General features: G+C 38.0%; 1 long non-coding RNA gene across 1 annotated transcript; it reads left to right on the top strand.

Moving 5' to 3' along the window:
- Window positions 1-604: 604 nt before the first annotated feature.
- LOC119824665 lies at window positions 605-8117 on the top strand. Its single transcript, XR_005287132.2, has 2 exons — window positions 605-2630; window positions 7872-8117. It is a non-coding gene; the product is annotated as an uncharacterized LOC119824665 (long non-coding RNA).
- Window positions 8118-8835: the final 718 nt, after the last annotated feature.

Genomic DNA, 8835 nt, shown 5'->3' with positions numbered 1-8835 from the left:
GAGAGAGAGAGAAGAGACTGTAAATGAATGGCACTAATCTCCTGGAACCACCCCCAGTGATACACCACCTACAACAAGGCCACTCTTCCTAATCCTTCCCAAGCAACTGGGGGGGGGGGCAAGTATTCAAACATAAACTTGTGTGGGCCATTCTCATGCAAACCACTACACTGCTCACTGACATTTTAATAATGCATGTAACAAAAAATGTATTTGTTGTCTGATATGAGTCCTTTCATACTGAACTGCATCTGAACAAAACACAAATAAGGAATTCATTTAGAGTTAGTGCAGGTTAGTGGAAGATTACTGAATGAAATCTCCTTGAAATTGAGTTCAAATTAACTGGAGATGGAGAGATATTGTGCACAAAGCATATAATAAAGACCTTATTATGATGTGTGACTGGTGGGCATCACTAGGACTTAAGAGAAGTTTCCTGGTGTCTGGGGCTCCCAAGCACTGGCTGTGCTTTAGAACTGGTAAAGAGGCTTAAACATTCACAATGTCTGGTCATATTAGATATGTTGAAATGATTCACCCAGAGTGTGGCTTTTAAAGATACAGGTTAGTCTCCTTCACAACCAAAGTTGAAAGTCACAGGATATGTGTGTCACTAAGGATGGCTTTTGAGGTTTTCAAAGCCCACACTAGGCCCAATGCTGCTAGTCTCTCTGCTTGTGGATCAAGATATAGTTCTCAGATCCTTTTTCCAGCACTACACCTTCCATGCCTGCTGCCATGTACCCCACCATGATGATAATGGACCAAGCTTCTGAAACTACTCAAGTCCCCAGTTGAATCCTTTCTTTTATAAGAGCTGCCATGGACATGGTGTCTCCTCATAGCAAGGGAATGGTGACTAAGACTATGAAAATGCTATGTAAATCACCGCCTGATAATTAAGTTCTAACACACATGCATGAAGTATGCAGTGCTTTCCTGTTCCATTGCTTTTCTTCATGGGAGGAAAGGAAGATATAAGTGGCCTACAGTTGCAATGTAGCTGTCCTGTAAATGTGTGCAGAGGTTTATTTAGATGAACAGATGGACAGAGCATTTGTCTTGGAAGCAAACAAGACTTTGGGACAACTGTTAAGCTCCAGTCATCCACCCTTCTCTGATGACAATATTGTTTCCTTTCCTGTACTAAGACCAAACAGCTATGTCGTATACTTCTTCATCCCCTCAAAACTGAAGAAACTGAGGCAAATGATTATATGAAAACATTGAATTACTCAAGGTTACCTTTCAAATTACCCTTAGAAGCTAAGAGAACAAGGGCCGATGCTTCCTAGAGTCCTTGTCTACCATCAAACAGAATGTGCAAACCTGGTGTCCAGGCACTTTGATAATTGAGTCACTCCATAGGGACAAAATTGTGATATGTGCTCAGGATTACCTTATACTTCAATGAATGCAAAATTAACTTTATATTGTCTTCAAAATTCATTTTTCATATGTTTATGAAATAATCTAAACTTTTAACTTGGCCTTTTGACTTAAAATTTAAATCACTAAATAACACAAACCAACATAACTTTCCCCCTGGCTTTGTACACACAATAGGTGTTCAGCTAATACTTGCCCGATTAAGAAGATAGATAAGTGCTTTTCCCATCCAGTCTCAGTGAATATTTAGGTACAAGAAACTCAGGATGTAGGATACTGATACATAGTGTTTTTATGTATATAAAGAATGTTCCTTACTGTATCTGTTCTCTTTGCTTCTATCATTGCTGCTGTATCACCCATTGCTTCTCACTGTGATTGTTGAACTACTACAGATCCCGCCAAAGTTGAGCAGTCAACCAATTCTCCAACCAGAAAAACCCATCATCCTGAAGGTTGTGTCAAGAGATAAACCCATAACTGGAGCATGAATTTCCCTCAGGAACCATGTTATATTCTTCAGGAGGGCTGTGCCACAGAACACTAGCAAATTTAATATGCCATACAATGATTGAGTGTTCAATAATTCATTGAACATGCTCAGTGTCTATACAGAGTATCATCTGTTGTGTGATTCAACATAAATAATTAAGTGATTGATAGGTATGTAGATTCATTTTCTGATTCTCTTGGGACCATCTACACTGATTGCAATTGGTTCCTTCCATTCTGAACTCCAAATGTAGTAACTGTTTCTCTGTAGTTCTATCAATAATTTTAATGAAAATAGGAACTGTCATGTTGACTGTTAGTAAAAGTATATCAAATTGTTTCTTGTAAAATTTTATGTTATTGAAAATATAAATAAAAATCTCTTTCAAAAATATATGATATTATACACATTAATGGGAAAACACCAAATCAACAAAACAAGATGCTAATCCTTTCCAATAAACATGGTCACCCATTATTTGAGCCAATAGGGGATCCACACTTGACTCTCAAGATTGGTGACACTGACCCATTTTGAAATGGCACATTGCTTGAGAAATTTGTTCATAGTCCAATTCGGTAGTCCTTGAAGGATTTTTAATATAACTCAAGTGAAACGTTAATATTCTTTTTTAGGCTTGATCTATTTTATCATCTTCATCTCCTCTCACTTCTCTGATAGTCTATGTTTCCTCAGTCTTCTTCGGAATGCATGGTTGTTGCTATTGTCAACTTCAGAGACACTGGTATGTATATCTGCAATAGTCTTTGAGTATTTGGTAGGGTTTCTTCTGAGGTTCCTATTTGGAGTTCTGGCCAGAACATTGTAAAAAGGTGCACCATTTCAGCTAACCAAGTTGGAACCATCTTGAGCAGCTGGTACTCAAAACAGGTCTTGTAGTAATGCTATCAGCATCATGATGTCATATCAACCAGGTAGAGTTGTTGGTGTGGGGCACCATCTTCTTCCTGTAAACTTCAAAGATTACTGCAGGAATATTCATTGTTCATTATGGAAAACTTACACATTATTTATATAGACATATACAGACATATATATTCAATGAAAGGCACAATAAAGACAAAAATAGATATGAAGAAAAGTAAATTTTTTCTAAATTCTTTTTTCTTTCTGTCCCATATCATACAGCTCTTGACATGAGACGGAAACTCTGAATTTTTCTTTTAACAACATGCTTGGATTTAGAGAAGGACAGAGCCATTGTCCAACTCCAAAACCAACTCCATATACTCATATATAATATATAATATATACACATCCCTACACACATATATACATATATGTGATATATATGTGATATATATATACATGTGATATATACATGTGATATATATACATGTGATATATATACATGTGATATATATGTATATATACATACATGCTTTTATATATATAAATATATATAAATATATATAAATATATATATAAAATATATATATATATATATATATATATATATATATATATATATATATCAGGGTGTTTATCATAGTAACACCAAGACAGAACCCATCTTCATCTCTTCCAGGTCCTAAAACAGTGAACATAAAATAAAAATTGCTGGCTGGTCAATGGATTGGGCAACAAAGGCTAATGTGATCTAATCTTATCGGGTATCAGAAGACTCACTGGGTTCTTCCACTTTAGTGTCCAACATTCCATTCTCTTCCTGGGTCATTCAGTCTAAAACCATTGTGTGGGACTCATGAAGGAGGCCACTGCTGTCTCCAAATGAGACCTAGTGAATCGGGGAAGAGGTCTACATGGAAGGCAGCCTGGCTTTGTATGAGTCCATGCCAGCTATAAAGCCTCTACTGAGGTGTGTTACACAAGAAACTAGTGCTTTGGTGAGTATAGAGTCCATTGGTTATTTCAGAACAAGAGTATCTGATGTTTCTTGTAGCCTCTGTAGGCAACTGTTCACCCATGCACAGGCTCACACAGGAACACACACACAGACACACAAACACACACACTTAAATAAAATAATTTTTGAAGAGATGAGCATTTGTTTACTGGGGGAGGAATTTAATTGAAAATATAATCTTACTCACATAATATATCCTTCTTTTTTTGTTTTTTTTTTTTTTTTTTTTTTTTTTTTTCGAGACAGGGTTTCTCTGTAGCTTTTTTAGAGCCTGTCCTGGAACTAGCTCTTGTAGACCAGGCTGGCCTCGAACTCACAGAGATCCGCCTCCCTCTGCCTCCCGAGTGCTGGGATTAAAGGCGTGCGCCACCACCGCCCGGCAATATATCCTTCTTATTTTTCTTTTCCCACTCCTCTGTAGTAAGAAGGGTCATTTGTTTGTTCCCAGCCACCCGGCTAGCTTAGCCCCAAAATAATCACACAGAAGCCATATTAATTAAATTACTGTTGGCCCATTTTCTCTAGCTTCTTATTGGCTAATTCTTACATATTAATTAAAGCCATGTCCATTTTGCTGCCTACTTCTGTGCTTTCCTGCCATAGGCTCAGAGTAGTTTTTTATTTATTAACCAATAAAAGCAACACACAGACAGAAGGACCTCCCATACCATTTCCCCTTTTCTGTTTAAGCAAAAAAGGAAGGCTTTAACTTTAACATAGTAAAATTACATATAACAAAATGGGTATCAAGCAATAATTATAGTTACAATATTTATATCTACTTTATCTTTTATCATAACTAAGGAAATTTATAACTATCTATTCTTCAACTCCATCAAAGTCTCCAGAAGGATATAATATTACTTATGTAAACAAGTAGTATGTTGTAAGCAACTTCCAAGACTCTAGAATTGACAGAGACATCTTGCTGCCTGGATAGTCACCCAAAGTTCTTCTGTACCATTGGGACATTCATCTTCAGCCTACAGGCCCATAACATCCTGCAGATTTTTCAATGAAGCAGGAAATTTCAGAAAAGGTTCTCCCTATAGTGGCAGTTTGCCAGTCACTTTCTTCTGTATCCTGCACAATGTTTCAAAGAATCTTTCATGAAGCAGGAACACTGAAGGATTGTCTCACCTTTAGGCAAGTTCAGAAGTCATTTCTCTGTGGATTCTGCATGTCCAGTTAAGCAGTTCAGGCAAGAGCAGTTTATTGCCCAAATGGTTAACCATCTCAGTAAGAAGTCTCTTCAGTGCCCATCTTCCTCTTGAAGTAGCTTGTGCTGCCAGGAGCAGATGTGTCTCATTGTCATCAAAAGTCCTAATTTATTAAAACATTTTAAATGCCATATTCTAGAGGTCTCTGAAATATTTGAAGAATGCCTATCTAACTGAAATATATCTCTACACATCTAGGAAATCCAACTAACATGACTACAAGCTTAACTATTATACATGAGTATCTATTAACTTATATTTCTTAATTATACATTATATTTTAAATGAGCTACACAAACACAATACCTTAATAAAGATCAGAAATACATACACTTATAACAAAATTGACCTTAAATTTGTATCAATAAACTACGATCCATACCAATACAAATTTTTCATACCTATATCATATCCCCCTTTAAATGTAAACAAACATTTATAGACAATATTAGGGAATATGGGCATAGTTTCTCCAAACTGCTTCCTGCTGATTATTGGGTGAAGTATTTTCTTTGTGGGGGTGTTTACAGCAACTTTTCAGGGGGTCTTGTTCCACTGAACCATTTTGGTCTAGAAGCATTCCACAGAATCTCATCTTCTGTGAAAAAAAAGAACTTTTATATTTTTGGTTGTGAGCCTAGCCTTTAACTGCTGAGCCATCTCTTTTGGATCCTACTATGCATACTGGCTTTGGGGGGCGGGGCTGGCCTGTTTGGATGCTCACCTTCCTAAAGGAGGTGAATGGAGGGGGGAGGTACTTGGACTTCCCACAGGGCAGGGAACCATTACTGCTCTCTGGACAGGAGAGGGAGGGAGAGTGAAGGGGTAGGGGGTAAATGGAAGGTGGGAAGGAGGTGGAAATTGTTAATAAAAAATTTAGTTAAAAAAAAAGAACTTTTCCAAGGCAGCATATTCTTAGACTCAAATTTTGGAATCAAGATGCCTTTATGTTGGTTTAACTTAATAGTCCATACAATGAAATGTCTCTCTGTACTTAACTACTTCACAGTCAAAAAATTCAAAGAAGACACAATAATATACATAATCCAGACTCTTTGTGAATTTTCCATTTTTACATGGCTTATTTTTCTTTACTCCTTTTAATTTATCACTGTACTCTGTCTCTTTAAAGGCTTTACCTTTTTTAACCATTTACTTCTTTTTGTACTCTATATATTTCTTTTCTTCTTTCTCAAGCCCATTTACATTTTTTAAATACACTAAGTTTCATTTAGAGGTCTTTTCCATCTGTATTTGTCTTGACTGTATATCTGTGATTCTCTACTGTCCAGGAGCACTTCTGCATTTAAGAAATGCTAAGCTCTTATTAAAACTAAAGGTCTGCCGTTAATAGGGTATATGTGGTACTGCCTGCTTAGTCTAAAACTTAATCTGTGCCATTATTATGGTATATATGGTAATCCCTGATTGCCTACCCAGTCCAGTATGGCAGAGCTGCTCACACTGCCTCTGAAAGCCATGCACTCAGCCCCATTCTCAGGCACACAGCCAGTCCATGTTGCCATTAAGCAAGCTGAGGCAGTCTGCTCACAAACGACACTCAAAGGCTCTGTAGCTGGACCTCCTGCCTAAAAGAGTAAGGGTTCATGCTGGAACATGACCCAAAAAGCCATCATTTCAAACAGTGTGGCTTTTTTCTTTTGCTACAGCTGAATCAGAAAAATCTTTCTTAAGAGAGCTGTGGCAAGCTGCCAGCTAAAAAAATAAATGCACCTAAACTTTGTTTTTTGTGCCTAGAATTTCCTTTTAAGCCCTCTCAGATTTTACACGTATTAAGTTCACCACATCGATTTGCCAATTGTAGTTAGAAGGGTTGTTTTTTTTTTTTTTTCATTCTCAGCTGTCTAGCTAGCTTAGTCCTGAAGTAATCACACAGAAGACATATTAATTAAATCAATGCTTGGCCCATTAGCTCTAGCTTCCTATTGGCTAATTCTACATACTAATTTAACCCATCTCCATTAATTTTTGTATTGCCACATGGCAGTGGCTTACCAGAAAAGTTTTGGCATCTCTGACTCTGGCCGTGGCTCCATGCATCTCTCTGACTTTGTCTTTCTTCCTCCCAGCATACAGCCTACCTTTCCCCATGTGTTCTGTTCTTTCATGCCATAGACCCAAAGCAGTTCTTTATTCATTAACAAATAAAAGAAGCACATAGACAGAAGGACCCCTCCCCCACACCACTACTCCTCCCAGTTCTATACACACACAAAACTTCCTATCGAGATCCACTCATTTTCCATCTCTCATTGGGAAAAAAACAGGTTTCTTTCTTTTTTTTTTTTTTTTGGTTTTTCGAGACAGGGTTTCTCTGTGGCTTTGGAGCCTGTCCTGGAACTAGCTCTTGTAGACCAGGCTGGTCTCTAACTCACAGAGATCCGCCTGCCTCTGCCTCCCGAGTGCTGGGATTAAAGGCGTGCGCCACCACCGCCCGGCTCAAAAAACAGGTTTCTGAGGGATAAAATATAATACAAACTTGAAACAAATCAAGCAGGGAAAAAAGTCTAAGAGAAGGCATAGGAGTCAGACTCTATCATTCATACTCTCAGGGATCTCATCAAAACACAAAACATGGACCTGTAATACAAATAAAGAGGCCATTGTGTAGAACAGTGCAGGACCTCTGCATGTTACCTCCATCTCTGTGAGTTCATACATGCATCAATAGAGGGCCTTGTTTTCTCAGCATCCTCCAAATCCTTTCGCTCTTATACTCTTTCTGCCTCCTCTTTTGCAGGGTTCCCTGAGTCCTGAATGGAGGGATTTGAAGGAGACATCCCATTTAGGGATCAGTGTTCCAAGGTTTGCATAATGTCTAGCTGTGGGTCTCTGTATTTGTTCTCATCTGCTGCAGGAGGAAGCTTCTCTGGATGATGGTTGAGTAAGATGCTGATCTGCTTGCCTGGCCAGACACAACACAACTTTGTGTGTGAATTGATCCTTAAAGTACAAGATGAAGTGTCTAGGAAAATGATTAATAAGAGGGAGAAGGAGGAGGATATGGCAGGAATTGTGATCAAAGACCATTATATGCTTGCATGAAACTATTACTAGGTACGATGTATAATGAATACATGACAGTAAAACGTGAATTGATCTATCCAGGTATGGTGGTACTTGCCTTAAATCACAAGACTTAGGAGGCAGAAACAGGCAGATCTCTGGAATTTGAAGGCCATTCAAGTCTACTAAGTGAGTTCTGGGACAACTCAGGCTATTACATGAAGAAATACTGTCTCAAAACAATAACAAAAATGATTTGACAAAATTACTAAGAATATCAAGAATAATGAAAGCTCAGTCTTAGTAAAACGAAGTAGATTGAAAACAACAAAAAGAATCTTTGTAGAAAGTCATGGTGGAATAGGGTGTTTGTGGTAGATTCCTATTTCTCTATATAGCTGGAAGATAAAAAGTGATGAGGAATGGGAATATGCTCCCACATCTCTGAAAGAGCAAGAAACATTGATATTCTAGCCTACACGAGAAGTTCTACTGCTCAATGCCTGGTTTATGTTGACCATTTTTCTGATTCTTTGGAGAAATGACAGAATCAAGGGCTGTGAAAATCCAAGAGGGAGCTCAGAATTCCTTGTTGTGCCAGAAAATACACACATGCTCAAAGACAAGATGTAGTGATATAGAGGCAAAGATAGGGCCATCTGTGGAGCTTACTGGACAGATAGTCTTACCCAAGAAGTGAGCTTCAAGACACTGAGAGACACCCATCTCAAGAGGTAAAGTGGAAGTCCAACAAGATGACTCAGTGGGTAACAGTGCCAGCTGTAAAGACTTAAAACCAGGGTTCAATCCCCAGG

This window comes from Arvicola amphibius, chromosome 10, assembly GCF_903992535.2.
Source record: "Arvicola amphibius chromosome 10, mArvAmp1.2, whole genome shotgun sequence".
Taxonomy (NCBI): Eukaryota; Metazoa; Chordata; class Mammalia; order Rodentia; family Cricetidae; genus Arvicola; species Arvicola amphibius.
The sequence above is the reverse complement of the archived record's forward strand: the minus strand, read 5'-3'. Positions and strand labels throughout refer to the sequence as shown.